Source organism: Ursus arctos, unplaced genomic scaffold (assembly GCF_023065955.2).
Source record: "Ursus arctos isolate Adak ecotype North America unplaced genomic scaffold, UrsArc2.0 scaffold_8, whole genome shotgun sequence".
Taxonomy (NCBI): Eukaryota; Metazoa; Chordata; class Mammalia; order Carnivora; family Ursidae; genus Ursus; species Ursus arctos.
In genome coordinates, this window is record NW_026623100.1 from 71,913,418 (window position 1) to 71,939,823 (window position 26,406).

Here is a 26,406-nt window from a genome sequence, read left to right on the forward strand (position 1 = left end):
AGAGGAAAGAAAGCCACCAAATTCATTCTATGAGGCCAGCATTATCCTGATACCAAAACCAGACAAAGGCACTACAAAAAAGAAAACTATAGGTCAATATCTCTGATGAACACAGATGCAAAAATCCCTACTTGTTCATTTAGTCATCAATTACTTCCCTCATTCATTTCTTTAACACATATTTACTGAACACGGATCACATGTCACTTACTGGCAGCACATCAGTGAAGAAGCTGGGCATGATCCTTGCCTCCTGAAGTTCAAGGTGCGCCTAGCAGCAGCTGGACAACACCGTGGGTCTGAGGGCAATGGGGTCTTTCTCCATTTTCATAATTCCTGGCTGGGAAAAAAGGGTCTTCAGTTTCTGGCAGGTGAGGGTGAGGACAGAGAATTAGTGGCAACTAATTTATTTCTGAGGCTCTGGCTCTGCAACCACTCTCCCCAGAGGAAGCCAGATCTCGTCTGATCTCAGGGGCTCTATGGGGTTGGTGGGGGAGTCCAGAAAAAGACTGGGTACTCCATGTGCCAGAGCCTCTCATCTCTGACTCATCCTTAAGGGGAAGTCCTGTCCTCTTTTCTCTCTTAAGGTGATGACCTAATAATGGTCAGGACCCAAAGAAACCCAATGCAGTCATGTTAGAAGAGGAACCCCTTATTTAAGGCTGGAACTGGCAACATGACCAGCTATACGTAAAGCAAGTTCCTCTCACCATCAAGAATGTCAAATCCATCTTTCTTGTGCTCTAACTTCTATCTGTTCTTAAGAGCCCATTTCTGTTCCTCCCTCCAAAGGGAAGCCCTTTCTAAGACCCAGCTCGCTCCCAGTTCTCTCCTCTTATGACTCCTATAGCCTTTGCCTGGGGTCCTCATTAGGATCTGTCACGTGCTGCTTGTTGCTTCAGTTACACTGCCAGGTGCTTGTCCGAGGGGTTTTATCCCTTGTGCATGTAAAGAACAAACATGCCAAAAATTCTCTGTGACTTAAATATGAAGCAAACAGAATGATTTCTTTGGGGCAGATAGGTTAGTATAATGCTTAAGCAGATGACCTCTTAAATCAAGTCGCCTGGATTTAAATCCTCTTACCAGCTGTGTGACTTTTGACAAGTTGCTTAACCTTTCTGCACTTCTTTTTTCTCATCTGCAAAAGAAAAGAAATAGTGCCAATCTCTAGCATATTTGCAACAATTAAATTATTCAATGTATGAAAAGTATACAGAATAGTACCTGACACTTCAGTGAGCATTAGTAAAGTTACTATTGTCTTACTTTTAAGGATGAGACCCTAGTACCAATACCCCATAGGATTCCAGACAAATAGTTATTTTTTTCAGTGTTATTTAAATTCCACTTAGTTTACATACAGTGTAATATTAGTTTCAGATGTACAATATAGTGATTCATCACTTACGTACACACCCAGTACTCATCACAACAAGTGCCCTCCTTAATCCCTATCACCTATTTAACCCATACCCCTCAACCCTCCCCTCTGGTAATCATCAGTTTTTCTCTATAGTTAAGTCTGTTTCTTGGTTTGCCTGTCTCTCTCCCCCCCCCTTTGTTCATTTGTTTTGTTTCTTAAATTCTACATATGAGTGAAATCATATGGTATTTGTCTTTCTCTGACTGACTTATTTCACGTAGCATAATACACTCTAGCTCCATCCATGTCATTGCAAATGGCAAGATATCATTCTTTTTTATGGCGTAGTAATATTCCATAGTGTGTGTGTGTGTGTGTGTGTGTGTGTGTGTGTGTGACACCTTTATCCATTCATCAGTCAATGGACATTTGGGTTGTTTCCATAGTTTGGCTATTGTAGATAATGTTACTATAAACACCAGCATGCATGTATCTCTTTGAATTAGTATTTTTTATTCTTTGGGTAAATACCCACTAGCGCAATTACTGGATCATAGGATAGTTCTATTTTTAACTTTTTGAGGAACCTCCATACTGTTTTTCAGAGTGACTGTACCCGGTTCGCATTCCCACAAACAGTGCAAGAGTGCTCCCCTTTTCCACATCCTTGCCAACACCTGCTGTTTCTTGTGTTATTGATTTTAGCCACTCTGTACTCTGAAAAGTATAAAACACCAATGAAAGAAATTGAAGATGACACAAAGAAATGGAAAGACCTTCCATGCTCATGATTTGAAATAACAAATATTGTTAAAATGTCTATACTATCCAAAGCAATCTATACATTTAGTGCTATCCTTATCAAAATACCAAGAGCATTTTTCACAGAGCTAGAACAAACCATTCTAAAATTTGTATGGAAACACAAAGACCCCAAATAGCCAAAGAAACTTTGAAAAAGAAAAGCAAAGCTGGAGGCATCACAATTCCAGACTTCAAGTTATACTACAAAGCCGTAGTAATCAAAACAGTATGGTACCGGCACAAATATAGACACATAGATCAATAGAACAGAATAGAAAACTCAGAAATGGACCCACAATTATATGGTCAATGAATCTTTGACAAAGCAGGAAAAAATATCCAATAGGAAAAAGACAGTCTCTTCAACAAGTGGTGTTGGGAAAACTGGACAGCTACGTACAAAAGAATGAAACTGAACCACTTTCTTACATCATACACAAAAATAAATTCAAAATGGATGAAAGAACTAAATGTGAGACCTGAAACCATAAAAATCCTAGAAGAGAGCACAGCCAATAACTTCTTTGACATCTGCTGTGGCCACTTCTCTCTAGCTATGTCACCTGAGGAGAGGGACTACATCAAAATCAAAAGCTTCTGCACAGTGAAGGAAACAATCAACAAAACTAAAAGGCAACCTATGGATGGGAGAAGATATTAGCAAATGATGTATCTGATAAAGGGCTAGTATCCAAGATCTATAAAAAACTTCTAAAACTCAACACTCAAAAATTGAATGATCCATTTGGAGTTTCTCTTTGTGTATGGTGTGAGAGAGTGGTCAAGTTTCATTCTTTTGCATGTAGCTGTCCAATTTTCCCAGCACCATTTATTGAAGAGACTGTCTTTTTTCCACCGGATGTTTTTTCCTGCTTTATCAAAGATTAGTTGCCCAAAGAGCCGAGGGTCCATTTCTGGGTTCTCTATTCTGTTCCATTGGTCTATGTATCTGTTTTTGTGCCAGTACCATGCTGTCTTTGTGATTACAGCTTTGTAGAACAGCTCGAAATACGGCATTGTGATGCCCCCAGCTTTGTTTTTCCTTTTCAACAGTTCCTTGGCGATTCGGGGCCTTTTCTGGTTCCATACAAATTTAAGGACTATTTGTTCCAGTTCTTTGAAAAATGTCATCGGTATTTTGATCGGGATAGCATTGAAAGTGTAGATTGCTCTGGGTAGCATGGACATTTTAACTATGTTAACTCTTCCGATCCATGAGCATGGAATATTTTTCCATCTTTTTGTGTCTTATTCAATGTCTTTCAAGAGTGATTTATAGTTTCTAGAATATAGGTCCTTTACATCTCTGGTTAAGTTAATTCCAAGGTAACGTATGGTTGTTGGTGCTATTGTAAATGGGATGGATTCCCTAATTTCTCTTTCTTCAGTCTCATTATTCGTGTATAGAAATGCAACTGATTTCTGAGCATTGATTTTGTATCCCGCCACATTACTGAATTGTTCTATAACTTCTAATAGTTTGGGAGTGGATTCTTTTGGGTTTTCCATATAGAGTATCATGTCATCTGTGAAGAGAGACAGTTTGACTTCTTTGCCGATGTGGATACCTTTTATCCCTTTTTGTTGTCTGATTGCTGTTGCAAGGACTTCTAGTACTATGTTGAATAATAGTGGCGAGAGTGGATAAACACCAAATGGATGAAAGACCTTGATGTGAGACAGGAATCCATCAAAATCATAGAGGAAAACATAGGCAGCAACCTCTACGACATCGGCCAAAGCAACCTTTTTCATGACACATCTCCAAAGGCAAGAGAAACAAAAGATAAAATGAAATTGCGGGACTTCATCAAGATAAAAAGCTTCTGCACAGCCAAGGAAACAGTCAAAAAAACTAAGAGGCAGCCCACGGAATGGGAGAATATATTTGCAAATGATACTACAGATGAAAGACTGGTATCCAAGATGTACAAAGAACTTCTCAAACTCAATACACGAGAAACAAATAAACAAATCATAAAATGGGCAGAAGATATGAACAGACATTTTTCCAATGATGACATACAAATGGCTAACAGACACATGAAAAAATGTTCAAAATCATTAGCCATCAGGGAAATTCAAATCAAAACCACACTAAGATACCACCTTATGCCAGTTAGAATGGCAAAAATTGACAAGGCAAGGAACAACAATTGCTGGAGAGGATGTGGAGAACGGGGATCCCTCCTACATTGTTGGTGGGAATGCCAGTTGGTACAGCCACTCTGGAAAACAGTGTGGAGGTCCCTTAAAAAGTTAAAAATGGAGCTACCCTATGACCCAGCCATTGCACTACTGGATATTTACCCCAAAGATACAGATATAGTGAAGAGAAGGGCCATATGCACCCCAATGTTCATAGCAGCATTGTCCACAATAGCCAAAGCATGGAAGGAACCGAGATGCCCTTCAACAGATGACTGGATTAAGAAGTTGTGGTACATATATACAATGGAATATTATTCAGCTATCAGAAAGAACGAGTTCTCAATATTTGCTGCAACATGGACGGCACTGGAGGAGATAATGCTAAGTGAAATAAGTCAAGCAGAGAAAGATAATTATCATATGATTTCTCTCATCTATGGAACATAAGAACTAGGAAGATCAGTAGGGGAAGAAAGGGATAAAGAAAAGGGGGTAATCAGAAGGGGGAATGAAGCATGAGAGACTATGGACTCTGAGAAAAAAACTGAGGGCTTCAGAGGGGAGGGAGGTGGGGGAATGGGATAGGCTGGTGATGGGTAGTAAGGAGGGCACGTATTGCATGGTGCACTGGGTGTTATAGGTAACTAATGAATCATCGAACTTTACATCAAAAACCAGGGATATACTGTATGGTGACTAACATAATAAAAAAAATTTTAAAAATTGAATAATCCAATTTAAAAATGGGCAGAAGACATGAATAGATATTTTTCCAAAGAAGACATACAGATGGCCAACAGGCACATGAAAAGATGCTCAACATCATTTTTCATCAGGGAAATGCAAATCAAAACTACAATGAGTTATTACCTCACACCTGTCAGAATCCTAAAATCAATAACAGTAGACAAATAGATATGAAGAGGAACATAGAAGTAATTTGTTCCAACCTCCTACCAGATCTTTATGATTGATTAGTAAAAGGATAAGGAAGTAACTCTAAGCCATTAAAAATAATCTTGAAGGCCTCTGTGCATCTTCAAACACAATATACTAAAAATAGCACAACAGTTGAACCCCCCAGAATACACACTCTTGAAGCCTTCAGTCACCATGTAAACGCTTTGACTTTCCAGAGGCTGCCATGCTATAAGGCCCAAATTAGCCCAGGTGGAAACACCGCATTGAAAGTCCCTGAAACCATATGAAGAGGGAGAAGGAGAGGTAGAGGGAGGGGAAAGGGATGCTCCCAACAAGCCCCCACTGGCTTTACTTCAGCTCCTGCTTTTCTAGCTCCTGACAACAACTGCACGTGATATCCCATGTTGAAACTCTCTATCCCGTCTTCTCCCAAATTCCTGACTCTTAAAAACTGTGAGATATAATAAAATCAATGTTACTTTCTGCCACCAGATTTTGTGATGATTTGTCAAATTTGAACAGATGATCAAAACAGATTTATCTTTCTCAATTGAAATCTTTCCTTCCTCCCAGCCTCCCTCCCTCCCTCCCTCCCTCCCTCCCTCCTCTCTCTCTGTCTTTGTCTCTTTCTTATGTTTCTCTCTTTCTTCTTGAATGCAGCAATGAGTTCAGGAAGGAGAGGGTTTAGAGTCTTGTCAAAATTGCCACAAAATTGCCATTCTAGATCCTTTGCATACTAGAGGAAAGGGAAAAAGGCAAAATTATTTTTAAAAAATCAAATAATGGGCACTTCCTCCAATTGAAAACCAAGAAGAACACATATAGGAAATTCTGCTTGCTTTATTTATTTTTTTTTGTTTTTTTTTAAATTTAAATTCAATTAGCCAACATATGCTTGCTTTAAATATAATGCCTTTGCACCATGATTTATCACTGGGGAAAGCAAAATGGTGCTGGATGACACACAGGCCTGTGTGCCTGGTCTGGGGAGAGGTGGAGCAGTGGGTCTTCTCTCGGCCTTAGCTGCTCAGTGGATGGGGCCTGCTCTCCGTGGGCTCAATGTTCCACAGGCTTTGTCCAAGGGTCTCGGCGAAGGTTCTGATGGCGAATGTGTACTACATTCCTCCTCGGACCCCTTCCCAGTTTGACAAGCTCCGAGAAGCCAACACATAAAGCAGCACAGGAAATGCAAGACATCTGTACTGGGGCCTGGGAACACACTTTCCTCAGTCCCCTTGCTAGTGTGGTCCTGGCATGGAGCGGGGCCTCTGGAGAAAAGAATTAAAGAAACAAGTCCAGTGGAGAACATGGGATTCCACTTCCATTCATCTTCCTTATTTTGCAAACACCACATTCTGCAAATCCCATGCCAGTAAAGCTCTTGGATCAGCCCTCAAATTCTTCTGGATCCTTAAGGGAGGAGATGTCAGGGCTGGCCAAGAATCTAAGTGGAAACTGATGACAGAAGCTGACATTAATCAGCTACACAGTATGTTCTTCCCAGCAGGTTTCTTCCAATAAATCAAAGGCCAGCAAATCCGAGGGGTGTTTAGCCATGAGAGAGCAACTGTTTGCTGTTCTCTTTCCTTGCTAAAGATGATGAATTTAATGTTTAATTGAATCCAACACTGGTGGCCGTGGGAGTGTTTGCTGTAGGTGTTGGGTGCACATACCACGAACAGTCATATTTCCTCATAGGCCAGGGGCTGTATCCAAGCATCCCCTGCTACACATGGTTCATCGTTGATGTTCAAGTTTCCTGGCCAAATGGAGCCACCACCCTATCGAGTGATCTGAAACAGACTCACTCTTTCGAGTTGGAATCCTCAGGCTGTTTTTGGTGACCAAATAATTTCTTTTCCTTCCTGAAAGACCTAATTAAGATACTTAAAGATATTAATGTAATAAAGTCTGTTCAAAATCCAACCAGAGCCAAGCTCTTTCAACATGCGTATGTGTGGGGGTAGGGGGTGGGACTCAGAGAATGGGTAGCCTTTTGTCTGAAGCCATGTTCCCCCCATCCTAGCTGTGGCATCTTAACTACATCACTTTACATCTCTGAACCTCCTTTTGCTATCTTGAAAATGAGAATCGAAACCTCCATCACTGATGTGTGATAAAGATAAATGAAGAAAATGTGCGTGAAGACAGTTCTTCTCCTGCTAAAGCACTATGAACATGAAAAAGTCAGATTATTATGATTCATACTATTAATAATAAAGTAAATAAGGAGCATGAAAAAATGGGACTGGCTCTTAAGGTAGAAAGTTTTGAGTGAGGAACATCAGAAAAGCAAATGTCACGATCTCGGCAACAGATCCAGCACGAAACTCTCTTCCAGGACAGAAATCTTGATGGAGATAAGACATTTATCTCCAAGGCAAGACTCATAACAAAGTTACACTAGGCCAATAAACAGGAAAATTATTTTAAAAATTCAGCTACTTACAACCAAATAATTCCAGGATCAATTATTTGGGTAATTAATACAACAGTATTTTTTGGGCATGAATAATAATTCAATCGCAAAGTGACTTTGCATAATTTTGGAAGATAGATCTAGTTATGTGGCACTGTCTCCAGTTTTTGTTTTTTTTTTTTTTCAGATTCTACCCCATAAAGATCTTGGCTTTGGTAAGAAAAGGAATATGAAGTTTGATGTTTTGTATTACCTTAAGGATTGCCAAATTAGTACAGTCAAAATTTATATATTTATATACTTATATATAAATTTATATATCACACGTTATGACATTAGAGTCTTACAATAGTCCTGAAATAAGGAGGGCAAATATCACATTCATTTTCAGACACAGAAACTGAAGTTCAGGTTGGAAAAAGGACCTGCCCAAGGTCCCAGGGATTCCTGGTGGTCAAGTCGGCACTGAGGCCGGTCTTCCTGATTCCTCATCAAATCTCTCTGTGTTATGCTTTTAACAGTCACCTTATGTGAACCTAAAAAAAATAGAATATCTAAATTGCTGAACACAGTTTTGTGACATGCATCAATCCTGCTAAGAATTTCATCCTAGACATCTCACAAAAATGTATCAAATCACCCAGCGTGTAGACCAGTACCATACTTCTAGAAATATGCTCACAAAAATGACTATAGATGCATAAGATCTTTGTTACACTCACTTTCTCTTCTACAAGAGACAGTGTGATATAATATTTACACCCAGTGGTTTTGGAGTTGAACAAATGTGGCACAAACTCTTGTGGGGCCCCTTACTACTTTGTGTGACTTGAAGCAAAATTCTTTCTGGGGCTGGGTCTTTTCCCATATAAAGTGGGATATAGATATATACGTATACCTAACAAGGTTGCTGCGTGGATGAAACAGCTAACGTATGCCTGCCTCTGCCTAATGATTTGTCTCAACTCCATGTTTCCCTCCGCAAAAGAGGTCTCTCCCGACTCCAGTAGATAGATAGCCCACCCCCGCCCCTCCCCCGGCATCCACTGCTGTTGATGCCATCATCCTATTTTCTTTTTAGAGCACATTTCAATATGTGAATTTATATGATTTATTTATTTGTTAATGAGTTTATTATTTGTCTTTTTCTTTTAACTGTAGGTTCCAAAAGAGTAGGAACTTGACTCATGTCTTGACTGCCTCTCATGGATGCTACAGTGCAGTTAGACACCAATAATGGGGACACTGTTCCCAATGCATTGCATGTGAATAGCACCCCCTTATGCTGTATGATGCAGTCTTTTCAGTGACATATGTGGCAGCCTTGTTCCACAATGAATGCTTAGTAAGTTCTTCGTGCACAAAGTAAGCGTGCGACAATAATGTTAAGCGTGATCTCTTGCCAAGTCCTACAATAAGGGCTCGAAATGCAAAGATGAGTAAAACACAGTCTCTGCTCACCATAGGCTCATATCTGGCACTGAAATGTTTTATTACCTTAACATGGTTCTAAGGTTCAAATGCAGCTAACTTTGTATAACCTTTGATATATAGAAGCCATTTGAAAAACATTTTACTATTTTAAATCATTTATCTTCATCACGATCATGATCATTAAAACTAGCACATGATTTCCTGAATGACTGCTTCCTGCAAAGTTCTGTACTGGTCACTTTGGGGCCCAGAAGTGACCAAAATATTGTTTGATATTTACTGTATTCTAAATGTGGTTAATATTTTCAATTTTCAGATTTGTATGTGATAGAAATTCTATGACACCTGAAAACTACAGATAGTGCAGTATGTTGGCTCATACCTAGGATACAAAGCTGGATACAAATGTTCCCAGTAACATAAGCTGTGGCACCTACTCCATCCAGTGTGACTGATGAGGAGGAGGAGAAGGAGGAAGAAGGGGTAGATGGCTAGCTAATACAATGTTTGCCCCTTTAATCACAAGTCTACATCAGATGATCCAACATGCACATCAGAGGTTTCCAGATCAATGGATAAGGCTGAAGGAAAGCTCAGGGTATCTAGAGTCTTGCTTTGGAGTTCTATAATCTTCTTTTAATAAGGGAAGTCTGTTATTAGCAGAGGAGAGTGTATTTTTTCCTCTACATCCAGGTGAGCATCTGCCCATATTGCAAAGTCAGCACCCTGCCTCTTACCAAATACTTCTTTATCCTCAGAGACGTCAGATCCTCAATAGTTATTGAGGCCAAATTCCAATGGAATTAGTGCTGTGACCAACAACAAGGGACGTTGTCGAGACATGTGCTAACCTCCAGTTAACCAGCCTACAGCTGGAATTGTAGCTGCTCCCACTGTGCAATGTACATTAAAGAGCACAGGACATACCACATTAGATGTCAAGTACACATTCAAGGGCATTGAGAAAAGGAGAGACGGCAGTGTCTTGAGACATATTTTATTGCCCTGCTTAAGATTCCAACCCTCTTTCTCTATTCTCTGATGTTTCTTCCCCTACACCATCTACGACTTTATCATGCATGTCTAGTAGAGCTTGATTTCTCTTTGGTCCTCCCTTACCTTACTCTGTTAATGCATTACAATCTCATTTAGTCTTTCACAGTCTCATACAGGGGACCTCAGAGACCATCATATGCAACCCTTCAACTTACAGACGAGGATTTGAGAGAAGAGTTGATTCCCAGAACCAACTAAAAGATGGGACTGCTTTTTCCAGGAATGTGAGAAACCTCTACTTTCTGAAAAGATAAAAGGAAAAGGAGAAGGAGGATCTTAAGGAAGAATCTGGAGGCTGCATGAATGTCCAAAATATAGAAACTCATAGATTTACCTATGAGTCATGTAAATTTATGCAGTAGTGAGCGAGTATGCCAAATGAATGAACAGGTCCACATGTACTCCTAGGTTGAAAGGACAAAAGAAGTTCCCTTCTCTCTCTCTTTCTTTCTCCCCACCTCTCCTTTCTTTCTCCCCCCACTCGACCCCCTCACCATCATTATCATCCTCATCATCATCCTAACACATAAACTATCAGAAAAACTATCAAAAGAGGAGTTAAGATACCGGTAGAGACAAGCTGAAAAATGTAATGATGTAAGCCGAGAGGGCTAAGAGGGAACATTCAGGGATGATGTCAGATTAGGGAAATAGAAAGATAGTAGAGTTGTCAGAGGGAATCAAAGATATTTCTAGAAACAAGGTCTGGTGAGCCAAAGGGAAATTAAATGAATATGCTGGTGTTTACTTTCCCAGCTCTTCATAGGAAATTGAAGATGGTTTTGTGAAAGGCAAGTGGGGAAAAGGTGAGTCTATAAACCATTATCCACTCAAAGCCTTGATTTAAAACATTTGCTTTCAAAGACACTAAGGATTCAATATTTAGTTGTTAAAATTTGCAAAGTGATTTTTTTTTCACATTTTATTTGAAGAAAATACCTTGAGGAATTGGAAACATGCCAAACAGGAAAAAAGATGTCCAGCATAAGGCATATTGTTGGAATTTTAGGGGCTACAAGCCAGGGGCTTCCCTACCGAAGAGCTTTCTTCCCCCTATCCTATCTCCTAGACGTTTTGGTCTAAGATGGCAAGGGGGCTTGGTTCTCAGGGACCACAGAAAAGAGATTCCTAGCACTTGGCTTCAGAATGCCTTGGATGTATTTCCAACCATAGGTCACCCTTTTATTGCTGGAAAAGTGAGGACAGGAAGGTTGTAAACAAAGTCTTGTCTTACACTGAATGTCCTTGAAGGACGAGACTGAATGGTGTTCCCCAGTGTGGGGCCTGTGGGGGTAACTGGTAATACTCAGCTATTCTGAAAACTAGATCAGACCTGAAGGCGAGCTTGGCTCATAGAAGGAATTTGTTCCCACCTGCCTCCCACCAACTCCGTCACCTAGTGATATTGGTTTCCCCTGATGGGTCAGAGTTCACCTTTCAGGAAAGGTCCCAAAACCCACTCTGCCATGAAACCATGGCTGGACAAAGCAAGGGGCCTAGAAGGTACAACTGGATGGAGCCTATGGTCATTCCCTCAATCTCTGCTGGGTACAGGTCAGGAGACTCCTCTGTAAGCCACCAAAGGAAGGGAAGAAAATTAAGGATCGGTGAATTGTCTAGGAAAAACAAAATGGAGCTATCAAATTACTGCACCTAGAAGAATTCGGAGGTCAGTAGTTCATTGCACTGCCTCTGGTTGGCTTCTACACCTGGAGAGATGTTAGTCTGTAGGGTCATTGTAGTGTGGGGTGTGGGGAGAGAGGTGGGGGTGGGAGGCTGCTCCAGGTCTCTGGATCTCACTGGACACTGCAGCAGGCCTGGCCCGTAGAAGAGAAGAGGCTAGCACAGAACACTCAGTGCAGAACACGCAAGGTCAACCCTCACAGAATACCTGATAGATGGCAACAAATGGAAAGGAGTAGACAAATGGAAGGCAAACAGATGGAGATGAGGGAGAATAGATGAAGTTAGTGGTGAGTGGTAGAGAACAGGTGTCTGTGTACCTCGGCCCTCCCTGCCTCTTCTTCCTGGACCTGTAAATAATGAAGACACCATCATGCCCTGCTTGCTGTCATATACAATTTCTAAGACCTTTCATTCTACTTTCTCCATATTATATTTCTCGCTATCAGCCCACTGTACAGTCAGCCTTGGCAATCCCATTTTACAAATGAGTACGTTGAGGCTCAGAAATGTTTAGGAGTCCCTGGAGTCACCTAACTAATGAGAGGAAGAAGGTTCTTGTGGCCCAGTTGTCAGAACGGAAGAGGGAAGCCACAGACATTCCTCTAGGGATCCACCGAAGAGGTCTTCATTACTCAGAACCCTCAGGGAGCAGAGAGGGAAACAGAGACACATGGTGAGAGGTCTATGGCAAGAAATGCAGAGGAGAAGGCCAAAGACCAGAGGTTAAAGAGAAAGAGGTGTGAAGGAAAGAAAACACTCCGTCCACAGCGGCAGCCCCTGGGCCTACAGACGGGTTTCACTTCACAGACTGTGTCCTGGGTTGGGCAATGGATGAGAAGATGAGCAACGCCCACGCTGCTGACTAAGGCCCTCGGGGGACGTGGCAGAGTGGAAGAGAGCCACAAACAGACTCTCACCCAGGCCTTGCAGAGGCGAGAAGAAGGGAGCTTGTGTGATCATCAGTCGTGGCCAGAGAGGGCAGGATGAGGTCGGGGAGGGCAGCCCCTGGGCAGAAGCCATGGGAAACAGAGGGAGAGAGTAACAGCCACAGCAGGTGGCCTCATCAACTGCCAGTCCCTGATCAGCCTCCCCCCAAACCTCACATTCCAGAATGAGTCAGTGTCATCATCGACTCCTGCTGTGTATTCCAGGGCTGGAGGGGAGGGACCTGGCAGACAGAGAAGGCCCCTTAAAGCATGAATTTGGCCCAAAATGCACCCAAAATGTTCTGTTCTTTGCAGCTCTCCACATCCACGGGATTCTATTAGCTAGAACACCTCCCCTGCTTTTGCACTCCTGATGTTCTCATAACAAAACTTTGAGTCACTCATTCACTTGTTCAATAAACATTATTGGGTGGCAGGTAACTCACTAGACTACAGACGTGTCTAGCCTTGAAGGTCCCAGCCTTCTGGGACGGCACAGTTTGGAGGGGCAGCCAGGCAAGTCAACAGACGATTTCAATTTAGTATGATTGGAAGATGCGATCCAGCCGGGTGCTGAGTGGAGCTGCCCTGAACCTAGTCGGAGGATGGACGGTGAGTGGGAGGAGAGTCTGGGGCAGTCCAGGGGTGGTCTGACCATGCCATAATCCTGTAGGAGCTAGACTCCATCCCAAAAGATCCCAAAGAACATTTTACAATACCCAAGGTGTGCTTTTGTCCTCATGACCCAAATGGTTAACGGAGCCCCAGCCATCACCTCTTCATATTATAACATAGGCATGAGCAGCAAACCCATGGGCCTCATGCTGCTCAATAGTCCTAGGGATTAATGAGTGTCTTCTTTCATGCTTATCTTTATTGTCATTAATTCACCCATACCGCCAACCTCAGCATTCCTTCAATGCCCTATCCTGAATGTGCAGCATGACATTGTATAAAGGAATGTAGTTAGAGCCATCGACTCTCATTAGTTATCAACATGGTACAAAATAATTTTTGCTGTCCTTAGCCACATCAGCTCTCTCCCGTCCCTCAACACACACACATGCATACACACGCTGACCTGGGTTGGATTATTGGGAGGGACCACAGAGACCTGGGGCTGAAATGCACCATAAAGGGTTCTGAGTCCAGCCATCCCTCATAGCTTTTAGTTTGCAAGAAATCTTGCCTTCCCATGGGAGTGGTCTATTAGAACTGAAGTAACTGCCATGGAGGCTGAGTGACAAGGTTAGCACCCAGGTCCTCTTCTGGACCGTGGCATTTCCCATATCTGGTGAGTTGATGCCAGACTTGACTTTGGTCATGGGCTTTGATGATCTGGTTTAACTTGTAGCTTTATTTATGTCCTTTCTCCTTTTTCTTGCCACTGTGTCTTTCTATTTCAAAAGAGTGAGCCCACAGCCTGAAAGGCTGTATTGTCTAAATGCTGAACGTGGATCAAGGCGTTCAGCAACTCTGAGCCAGGCCCTTATAAAGTCCTATGATATGAGATAAGTCACTTCAGTGTTGAGACTGCTTCTTGTAAAAACAGAGAAGGTAATCCTGCCTCAACGTTTCTTATGAACACAAGCATTTAAATGCAAATAAACCTGGCAAAGCCTTTCAGTAAAAATGATAGTTCCCTTTCTTTCCCTTTAAAGGGGTTTTCTTTTCCAAAATATTTGCATCCTAGGAAATGGAGGGTCTCTGATTAAAGGGGAAGTAAGTCAATGCAGAAACTCAGTGCTGGTCTGGATTTGAGGAAGCTTCCAGAACTAACAGCACAAATTTCCTTTTCTCTTGGCTGACAGAATTGGAGGCAAGAGCCTGATACTTATCTCCTTCCATCTGTTTCTGTGTGCAGACTTATTATAACGGATGTCTATTCCAAAACAGTGGCCCCTTCTATACAAATGTGCAAAACATTTCTCTTAATTTCCTTGTGCTTTGCTCTCAGGCTTCCAACTGCAAAATCAAGAGGTGCTAAAAAGATGGCTTCCTTCTGACTTCTCTGCTAAGAGGCAACCCCTGGGGAGAATAGGGCCGTGAGGCCAACTCTGGGGTGGCAATGTTATCTCCAGAGACCTCCCTTACTCCCCAAGTTCCCCAATATCCCTTCAACCCTCTCTGAGCATACCCTTACTTTGATTCAGATTAGTTTCTTCCATGTTCCCCAAACATTGTCCTTTTTTTCCCACGTTGCTGATTCTGATCTCTTCCCTCTGCCCCTTTGACCATCTTCAACCTTCACCCAAAGCCCTGATTCTCATCTATAGCTCCCACCCCTTTTCCCCCACCCCACCCCCAAGGTTGGGTTGTGCTTTGTTGTAAAAGTTGGGAAAGCGGCTGCGGGGTGGGGGGGGGGTGCCTGGGTGGCTCAGTCGGTTAATCTTGATTTTGTCTTTGGCTCAGGTCATGATCGCAGGGTTGTGAGATCGAGCTCCACACAGGGCTCTGCACCAGGCATGGAGCCTGCTTAAGGTTCTTTCTCTCCCGCTCTCTCTCTGTCCCTCCCTACATGGCCTGTACACTTATGCATGCCCTCCTTCTCTCGCTTCCTCTCTCTCTCTCTCTCAAAAAAAAAAAAAAGGCATTGGGGCACCTGGGTGGCTCATTCGGTTAAGTGTCCAACTCTTTATTTCTGCTTAAGTCATGATCTATGGTCGTGAGATTGAGCCCCGTGTCAGACTCTGCACTCAATGGAAAGTCTGCTTGGAATGCTCTCTCTCCTCTCACTCTCCCTTTCCCCCCACCCGCCGCCCGGCGCTCGTGCTCTCTCTCTCAAATAAATAAATCTTAAAAAAAAAAAAAAAAAGAGTTGGGAGAGTGGTAGATTATGTTCTTAGGCTAGTCTGGGAGGACTAGGGCTTCAAGCATTGTTCAATGGGAAGCAGTGCCTTTCCACAGGCAGAGGCAGACACAGAGGGAGCTTTGCTGAGATCTCATGAAAGAAGTCAAATGCGCCAGCTTTCCTGCAACCCCTCTGATTCCCAGGAACCTTCATTCCCACAGGTCTGAGTCTGTACTTAGAAACTGCTATGGACTGAATTTGTCCCCCCAAAATTCATATGTTAAAGCCCTAACCCCCAATGTGATGATATTAGGAGATGGGACCTTTGGGAGATAATTAGGTTTAGATGAGGTCATGAGGTCTCAGTTTAGATTGCTATAACAAATGGCCATAGACTGGGTGGCCTATACAGCAAACATTAGTTTCTCACATTTCTAGAGGCTAAGAAGTCCAAGAGGAAGGCAGATCCCATATCTGGCGAGGACTCCTCGGTTGCAGACAGCCACCTTTTAGTTGTATCCTTACACGGCGGAGAGCAAAGAGAAAGGGCAAGTCTGTGGCTCTTCTTATAAGGGAACTATTCCCATTCGTGAGGGCCCCACCTTCATGATGTAATCACCTCCAAAGGCCTCACCTCCTAATACCATCACATTGTGGGTTAGGAGTTCAGTGTATGAATTGCGAGGGGACACCAACATTCAGTCCATAACATGGCCTGAACTGAGACACAGAGGAAATTCAGAGGCTCAGGTAGACATCAATATCCTAATATGGTTTTAGAAAATGCATATCCAGCCTGGAAATCCAACCAAACTAGTTGATGTAGGCTGACTCTACTGCAGGGCCTGGAACATAACATTCTGGGTCATGCCTCTCAAATCATAAGCTCGTAGGAAAGTCTCCTATCCTAGACTGAGCTGATCTCTCTAGAAGAATTTTCCTTTTTGCATATTTTCTGCAATTGCTTTTACTCTAGGAACAAATGAACCTGTATGCCATGAGTATGATTTTACAAATAAATCTGTAATTTAAACCTCAAAATAACCTACTGAAATATATGTGACAACTCCCATTTTATAGATAAGGAAACCAAGACTTGGAGGAGTTACTTCCTCCAGCACCTTACAGCTAGCAAGTGGTGGACAGATTGGACAAGTGCAATTTTCTCTACATCCAAATCTCTCATTTCCAGCACCATCCATTTCAGATTGTCAATTCAGAAAGCAGAAGTTTCTATAGACATTGGATTAGCATGGTGAGTCAAACAAAAGAATTCCCTAAATCATTCTTAAATGACATCTCAGGACAATCAATCCCCAACTATATAATCACATCAATATATTTCTACTTCATTCTCTTTAGGTTGATCAAATAGGGACCATTTTTTCTTTAGACTTTCCACTATATCACCCCTATGTCATTATCATGGTATCTCTAACACTGGAGTGAGCTTATTATATCATGGCATGTGGAGTTAGAAGAACATTTCACACAATAGGAGATCTCCTTGAGACCAGGAATCATAACTTAGTGGCCAATGGATGTCAACACCACCCCCAGACCCAGGCATAGGGGTGCCTACCACAGCCTACATGTCAAGCGGCCTCAGACTTTGGAGTGGCTTCCTGGATCTTTTCTAAGTCTCCCTCTAATGCCAAAGGCCAGTTCAGGCCAGCAGTTCCATTTTGGTGGATGGAATTGTGCTAGGGCCACATGGCCAGGCCCTGGTTCAAGATTTCTGGGAGGTAATCTGGGGAGAAGTATCTCTCACTGGCTAGCACAGTATTTCTCTCAAGGAATGGCATGAAATTGTGTTGCCAGGTGCTGATTCCATGCTGATATTTGTGTCTTAACTGGTTATAAAGAAAATTACTTATCTGGAGCCCCATATACCCAGAAGGTAACCTTGATCTGTATCTCTGTATCTATAGCCCCCAAGCACAAAGTATCTGCTCAGTAAATACGCACTGAATCAATGGATAAATGGGTAAATGGTCCGCGATACTTCAAAATAAATTGAGAACATCTGGACTTTTTCCTGACTCCGGAGTTGGCATTAAAGGTCATTTTCCAAAGACAAAGTGTATGAAACTCACTCCAGTATTGGAGTCCAGTGAATTGTTCCCAGAATCAACTTAACTCTGGGAACAACCGATACCAATCGGTCCATTTGGGAAGTCCAGAGAGCCATTAAATGTGCCTATATTCCTCCGTCATGGGAAACCTAGCATCTTTAAATAACTGCCCTCCCCTTCCACCCACCATTATAGGGTCACCAGGGCCAGGAAGTCCCAAAGATGTTTTAAAAAAGCCTGATTTATCTCAATCTTGTTCAGAGCTAAAATGACATTTTTTTTTATATTCCTATGCTGATGTTGAAAATGAAATCTTCAAGACAAATGGCTTCTGAGCAGTGGAAATTCCAGCCCCAAGAGAGAGGAAGAAAATGAGCTTTCTGTAGCAAGGGCTGAAGCCACCAAGACTGTGGTATCTGATTGGCTAATGTGTTATATTTTGAGTGAGGACTGACAAGAGCCTTATGTGAAACCATTATGTGATTCTGTGGAAGATACCTCCCTTATTTCTTACTACGTGATTTCCAAAGGAATTGGGCCTGTTGTCAAAAATAACATGCTTCATATGAAATACAGATTTATTGGGACTCGGGTAAGTTATTTATGATCTTGGGTTTATGGCTTTAATAACCTATTCTTCCAAGAGGGTGTCTGAAGAAGGAAGGCCCTATGGCAAAGGGCCAGTGAATTACACACCATGATAGAGGGGGAGGCCTCACATTCCTCTCCCATAGATGGCTTGTCCTTACATATATCCTGAGCAACTAGTATGTGTGCAGTACCGCATTAAGCACTGAGTGTATACATACAAGACATAGATCCTGAACTCAAGGCCTTACAATCAAACTGCTCTAACATGAATACATCATGAGTCATTTAAATGGATATTTAATTTATACTCGAAGAATTCAGTTCCCAGTGGACTGAGATTCTTAGAAATTTCTGAACTTAGCTTATTTTGGAAAGGGCCCTGAATACTGGATTTGTTTGTTAGGAGTTTAAAAATTAAGGAAAATATTTGAGTAAACATATGAATGAAATAATATATATGGGAGAATTCAAGTTACTTTCAAGCACAAAAGGGGGACAAGAATGGTTGTGGGGGGGCGTCTGGGTGGCGCAGTCGTTAAGTGTCTGCCTTCGGCTCAGGACGTGATACCGGCGTTCTGGGATCGAGCCCCACATCAGGCTCCTCCACCGGAAGCCTGCTTCTTCCTCTCCCTCTCCCCCTGCTTGTGTTCTCTCTCTTGCTGGTTGTCTCTCTCTGTGTCAAATAAATAAATAAAATCTTAAAAAAAAAAAGAAAAAAGAATGGTTGTAGGGTTAGGATTTGGAGTGGACCAGAGGCGTTCAGGTGAAAAAGCAGATTTGCTATTTTATTCTACCTCAATATTTCTAGCTAGCTAACACATCAACTAGAGTAGTCCACATCCTTGTTGATAATTATTGACAATGTGTCTCAAATACATCACAATTTACTCCTCTCCAGTATGTATGCATGCACCTTATGCATTATGTATGACCATCTGTGTGTGGATGCAAGTATTTGGTGTGTGAAGTATACATGAGGGCATGGTAGGATGCAATGATGCAACATGTGTTGTGCTTGGATATACATGTTTTATGTGGATCCCCACCCAGTGGACCTTCTAGGACATTAATACATGTGAGAGAGACCCCAGCCTTCTCAGGAGACAATCTTCCTTTCTCATAGCTTCTTGCCACATTAAGGCATAAATGATTTTATTTTTCTTTTTTTTTTCTAAGATTTTATTTATTCGACAGAGATAGAGACAGCCAGCGAGAGAGGGAACACAAGCAGGGGAAGTGGGAGAGGAAGAAGCAGGCTCATAGCGGAGGAGCCTGATGTGGGGCTCGGTCCCATAACGCCGGGATCACGCCCTGAGCCGAAGGCAGATGCTTAACCGCTATGCCACCCAGGCGCCCCTGATTTTATTTTTCTATTAAAACCTGAGGCCTAGAGGCAGGAGCCTAGACATTTGGCCAAACTACTTTGTTTTAAAGCTGTGGACAAGGGCACTAAAGGCAGTGATTTAAGCACTACCAACAAAAAGACAAAGCTGAGCTATGCTTTGGATCCAGAGATAATCATACATAGTTCCTACTCCCAAAGAGCTAACTGACCAGTGGAACAGACAAAACAAATCCTGGTTAAACACAGGAGGTAAGTAAGGGCTGAGATAAAGTATCAGCTCTATGTTCTGGGAATCAGAGAAAGACACAGGCTAGAGACTTAGAGAAAGGGACGTGAGAGTTTTTAAGCTGTATTTGTACGATCTTAAAGTTGGGAAAAAAGATGGGGTGAAGAAAGATTTCCAGGATCAGGGTGTCAGGGATAAACAAAGACAGACACTAGTTAAGGTGTACAGATTTCAATCAGTACCATATTATTGCAATAGGGAAGAGAATCCAGAGTGAGCTCAACCCTGCACAGCAGGGTTCCATCTGCACAGCAATGCCCAGACATTTTAAAGGCAGAATGACGGACTAGGGAGGGGGTTGAGTGGAGGTTCAGTAGAGTCAGGAAAGTGAAGAATTACAAAAGGTGGAAAGGAGGTGTTGGTCCATGTGAAACCCAACTGGGTTTGCTACCTGTTGCTTGTTGAGGTTAGACTCCTACTTTCCCACAAATGCTGGGAGATGGGGGGCCCATCTTCAGTTGTTGGCTGGAACAGTGAATTCTTTCGATAGTCTTGAGTTTTCTCAGGCAGGCACTTTAATGGAGGCCAGGGTCATGCTAGGGATGTGGCCTTGAGTTGTTACAAACTATGTCAGTGTTTTGCTCAAGTTTCTACAGGCCAAGATTCAGGCTTCATCCAGAAAGGGCTCAGAAGAGCCTAGCTAGAGTTTGGTCAAGGAGAGAACTTTGTCAAGGGGCAAAATGAACCGAGGTATTGAAGCTTGGCAGTTTGTAGCACATGTGGTGAATTGCAGGTGAATCAGGGCAATTAGGCCTCGGGTGCGTGTAGTAGAGCGTTGGTGCAGGAGATGAAGCCAGAGAAGTAGTTCGGGTCTGGCTTTGGGAAGGCTCTTTGGGGTTGTCTGGTGGAGGATGACTGTTGTCCTATGGACATATGGATCCTGGTCAAGGAGATACAATTGATAGTAGAATAAATATGAGGGCGTTATAATATGTAAGCCAGACTATTTAATTGGATATTGCTCTTCATTTAATTCCCTTTAACCCTTTGCAAAGGGGAAGATAGTCCTTTAACTTTTAGAAACACCTTATTTAAATCTTCCAGGTGAATATCAGCTGTGTTGTTGAGAAGTAATGGAGATTGTTAGTTGTAACCCTTTTGGTAGCAAGTGACGGGAATCTAACAGACCGTAGGGGTTAGATCGAGAGTGATTTAAAACAAGATCTTTCTAGATCATCAGAAAAGACATTGTTTTGGATAGCTGTTCATGTCTGCAAAGGTGTCCCACAAGATCATCCCTGATTATCACCAAAATGCTCTAGAATCTTTCTACTCAAAGAATGGTCCGCAGATCAACAGCACTGGCATCATTTGAGATCTTGTTTGAAACACAGAATCTCTGGCCTATCACCAGGTATCAGAATTTGCATTAATGAGATACTCAGGTGATATGTATGCACATAAAAGTTCTAGAAGCACTTATTTAAGGCACCCTCTCTCCTGTGCCAACCACTACAAAAATGCGAATGTGGAAAGGTGAAAAATGAAAGGAGGGGTTAAAGGCACGAGCTTTGTAAACAGGCAGAACTGGGTTCCAATTCTGACTCAGTAACGTTGAATAAGTTACTTAGGTTGATGTATGTAAACACTAATCAATTTCTGGAGCATATCAGGTGCTCCGCAAATGTTAGCTTTGTTTTTCCTCATTTTCACCTAAATCCAGGGACACTAACACAATGTGCCTTGGGTTATATGGTCTGTATGACATTTAATGAGTGGTTAGTTACTGATATTTTTCATGAGCAGAGAAACAAACATTCATGTATCAAACCTCTAAGATTATGGGGCTAAGTTGTATTGCAGCATAATTTATTCTAATCTGGTTATTATACAATTAGCAACAAGAGGTAGGGTCAGTAAAAAAAACTTCAAATATGTAGCATTGGCTTACACATCAGATGTAGGAAGAGGCCCCTGAGGATACTGATACTGAAGGTGGTAAAAACAGTGATTCATGGCATGCCATATGGAAGTGTTAAAATAAGTAACAGTTATGATGTGAATGAATGAAATCTTGGCTCTAGGAGAAGAAATAAGAAATAACGATGTTATTAGTGCGTCCAAAATGGCAGTGTTTGGCAAGGTGTTATCGGAAAGACAGCTCAGGAAAGAGTTGACCAGTTTAAATGCATAAATAATGGGAAGAAGAACAAAATTAACAAAGAGAGTGGGTCACCCAGTGCCCATGTCAGAAGTGGCCAAGAAGGCTAAAAATGGAAAAGACCCTTCCAGAGGGTACAATCCAGAGGCCAAAGAGAGCAGAATCAGAAACTAATTAAGGTATATTCTTCTTCCTCAGATTAGGGAGCTCTAGAATATTCCCCCAGTTGGATTCCAGAATTATCAGTTCAGTGCCTGGTGAGTGTTCTCATTCTTTGCCTTTCTATATGGCAGTACTTATTATGGTAACCCTGCCCCTATTCTGTGATTGCATATCGCCTTTTTGGTACATAAGTCTTTGGACCAAGGGAAAAAAAAAGCCCAAACCTAACATAGAAACTACCATTCATGTCCCTGACATCCTGGATGTTAACAGATTTGTGATGAATGAATGAGACTTTGGGTTTTGTACTGTGAGCAGGAGGATAAGGGCTTCCAGTGCGGGAACAAAAGTAAAGCAATCACTTGATGACCAGAGGGCAGATGTTATTGACATTGCCACTACTGACCAATATTTGGTCCTTCTCCTTCCAAGTTCACAGGGAATTGTATTTCTCCTCTGCTCAGCTAAGATGGACCATGTAACTGTTTCTGACCGAAGAAATAGGACCAGAAGTAACAATCGTCATTTCTTGGCTGAAGCAGTAAAAAGCCCATGTGAAATTATCTGCCTTTTTTCTTCACTGCCACAGAGACCAGAGAAGGGTGTCTCTGTCCACCTGGGTCCTTGTGCAGTAGGGGGTCCCCCTCAGACTATGTCGGACATGCCATGTGAGCAGAGAAACATACCCTTGTGTCATAAGCCCTGAGATTTGGGGGATTAATCTGTTACTGTCGCATAATGTAAGGCTAGTTCGACAAGTGTCATGATGGTGCCACAGAATCTTATAGAGCATAATTATTCACCCAACTCAGGCTAATCCGTCAAATTCCAAATGGATTAAAAACACTTTTCTTCTAGGTCCCTCTGCCTTTCCTTCCAGTTTGCCAATGGCACCACAGGCTGCAGAGATTGTCACCGCTATTGAAGGATTAGCTTGCTTTTCCAGCTCTCTTCGATTTAACAAATCCAATCTGCTGTGCTAATTTTAAATAAGAAGATGCTGCAATATGAGTCATTAGTTTGTAATTGAGAAATATCAAGCAGGATTTGCCAAGATGAAGAAAAGCAGCTGACTGAAACATAACTCTTTGGCAGGGACAAAGTAAATACCACTCCAATCAGAGGGAACAGCAGAGAATCCAGTCTCCCCACTCCCTAGCCATGGAGGGGACACGGATGACAGACAGTGGGACCTCAGAGGACATTGAAGTGGTGCTATTCTTGGGGTGGGCATCTGGGGCATTTGGAATGAGGGAGTGGTTTTGAAAATAAAGGAAAGCAAACCCTAGGACAACTCCATTGCCCATCAGTTAAGCAATCACTTGTCAACGTATACGTATTACTTATTATGTGTCAGTATTAACAATATCAACTGACCGAAAACCATGATGTAAGATAGGATTTTTTTCTGACTGACTCAGAGGCCATTTTCAACCAGAAGACAGAATTGTCTGTAAAAACTCCCTTGGTAATTTATTCCAAGAACTGCACGTTTCTCCAGAGAAGAGAGACAAGACAGTTTCCTTCCAAGCTCAAAGCTCACAAAGCCTGAGGGTTCTAAAAGTGACCAAGAACCTACTGGAGGAAAAAAAAAAAAAGAACAAAAGAGTCAGGCTCCATTCATGTTAAATGTATGAGCAAGGGTCTGGGCTCACTGGAGTCAATAACCATTCAACTGGGAAGAGTCAGTGTGAACAGTGGTGATTCCACCAACCAAGCTCTGGTTCCGTCCACAGACTAAAAGTAAACTGAAAAGTAGAAGCTTGCTCTGTCCAAGTCAATGGGCCAACAGACACAGGGCAGCCATAAGGCTGGTCCCCAAAGTTTTGTACCACAGTGACTCGTCCCTTCTGAGACCGGGACCTCCTCCAAGGAAACCAGATTGCTTAGAGTGGTCTCACATTTGCTGGATGAAGCCATTACCGCTTTTTCTTTTACAGACTAAACAGCCACTGAGAGATCAGGCTTTGACTGAGCACCTGCCAGGCTCCTGTCTCTGCTCCAGGTAATGGAGAAGGGTGCCAGCTTCCCGCTGGGAGGGAGAAACGGGGAGAAAAGTTACAAACAGATATACAATCTCCAGGCACCATCATAAAATCGTGTAGCAGTAAGGGGGAGGTCTGTCTATACAGTTCCTGCTTCCCTAGCTCCAGCCTGTGGGCTTAACCCCCTGTTCTATGTCATGCCTCTGTGGCTTCTGCATGTGCTGGTCCCCCAGCACGGAGAGCACTCCCTACTCTCCTACGTATTGAAACTTCACTTGTCATTCATCACCCCTGGTGCCACCTCTCCCATGACAGTTCCCTCAATCTCTCCAGTCAGATTCTCTGACCCTTTTTCTGCCTTCTTTCTGCCTTGATTATGTCAGTGTACCTCCATCCAATCCCACTAGGATGTATGCTTCTTTGGAGAAGGGCCTCTGAGCCCTGTTTGTATCATTTTTGTGTCCCAAGTGCTATTAGGCAAAGCTCAGCTATGTTCTCACAAGGCCCCTCTATTGTGAAAGTCCTCTTACAATGTTGTGACAAAGCAATGTTACTTTTCTGAGCAAATCGCCAAGTTTCTATTCATATGCTCTTGAGGTAAATGAGCCCATGGGTTCTAAGATGGGGTCTGGGAATGCTCAGTGGGCTCAGCTCAGGAATTGCTGTCCTCCCCTTGGTCCTCACCAGGAAGACACTCCGTGGCTCTGAGGAGCTGTTTCTCCACCCGTCCTGGCACCCATGGTGGAATCTGTGGGATCTATTTCACCCGTGTGATCTTCCAGATCATGCGTGCTCGGCTCTGTCACCACATTCGCATGTCTTCCCGTCATGCCCTCCTCTTTCTACATGATTGTTATTTACTATAGTAAGTTGCCCACCCAAACGTTTCACTGAAATGCTTCCATAAACTTAAAAAAAAATACTTGGAGCATTTGTGAGTTCAGGGCTGTGTTATATGTTATCTGTTTACTCATTGGTTAGAAATAAAGGCAGTTTCGTGTGGATATTTTCATGTAAAGTAGATAAAAGGCTGAATGACCTGTGATGGAGAATATATTGTATATACCAGGGAACTAGCCCTCCTGAGTGTGCTCCCCAGACTGTTCTTTCCTCTGTACTGGGCTATCTTCAGGCAGTCAGTCTGAGAAATGTTTCCTCCAGCTCCTCTCCAATTACTACTGCTTGTATGGGCAGAACCTGATGAACCCACAGATTAGTGTCATGTTTCCTACCCTGAGATATGCTAACACCAACAAAGTTACAAACGTGGTGCCAATTTCCCTGCCCGTGGGATTCCTAACACACCCATCAAGGGTACAGAAGTTTAGTTTGTCAAACCCGGAAGCGGCCTGGGACGGTAATAATCAATAGCAACAAAATTCCCTGCTGATACTTCTTCAGCCCCCACTAAATAAGTGCTGAACAAATATTGAGAGGATACTGGTTTGGTGGGGAGCTGAATTATTGGTCTGCCTGGAGAAGCCATGGGTCTAGACTGGTCCTGCATAGAGGCTCCTTTCACTGAAATAATAAAAAAGCTCTGGGGTCCCCAACTGCTCTTAGATGCCCTGCTCTTTACCTCCCACACTATCACTCCTCTTTGCCTCTTGTCACTGTCCCTGAATATGCCCAGGCCCCTTTTCTCACTACCCTTATCTCCACAATTCCTCTCCAGCAGGTGAATCCTGACTTGGACACAAAAGATGAATCATAGTCTCAGAAGGGATCAATCTCAGGCACCCTGACTCATCATTAAGAGGCACCGACAACCTGGTAAAGCAAACTTATGGTCAAGCCAAGTTTTTTCCTCTTCTTAGATCCATTCAACAAAATAACTAGTGAGCACTTACCATGTGTACTATGATGCTTTTTTGGATATTACACCCTTATTCCTGGTCCTGCAATTTCCTTATTCTCTCATTTTCTTATGCTTCTACAATTTCATTCAAAACTATCTATTGGTGGCCTGTTCTGTGTCAAGCACTTTGCAGAATTTTCCTACCATTTTGCATTTTATTCTATTCCTGAGGCAGGATCACCCTCAGGGTAGAGAACTAGTTTCTAGATTTGGTTTACTAGCAACCCATTCTGTTACTGAAAACTATTTCAAGTATAAGTGACAGAACCCAATTCAACCAACTTAAGTTTTAAAAAAATAAAATAAAAGAGAAAGAGTAGAAGAATTCAGAAATAGATTCCAGAGCAAAAGAAAAGTGACAGAAAAGAGGATAGCTCTGAGAGCCTCCAGACTGGGGACTCTGGACGCTGAGGCTGTTGCCTCTATTCTTCCCTGATCTTTGGATTCCT

General features: G+C 42.5%; 1 long non-coding RNA gene across 1 annotated transcript in view; it reads right to left on the minus strand.

Moving 5' to 3' along the window:
• Window positions 1-217: 217 nt before the first annotated feature.
• The window catches only part of LOC130543143 (uncharacterized), a 134,458-nt gene continuing 108,269 nt past the window's right edge, over window positions 218-26,406 (minus strand). Inside the window, exons 2-3 of the long non-coding RNA XR_008958235.1 lie at window positions 1,087-1,141; window positions 218-340 (exon numbers count right to left, since the gene is read on the minus strand). This is a non-coding gene — a long non-coding RNA (uncharacterized LOC130543143). The remainder of the gene's footprint in view (window positions 341-1,086; window positions 1,142-26,406) is intronic.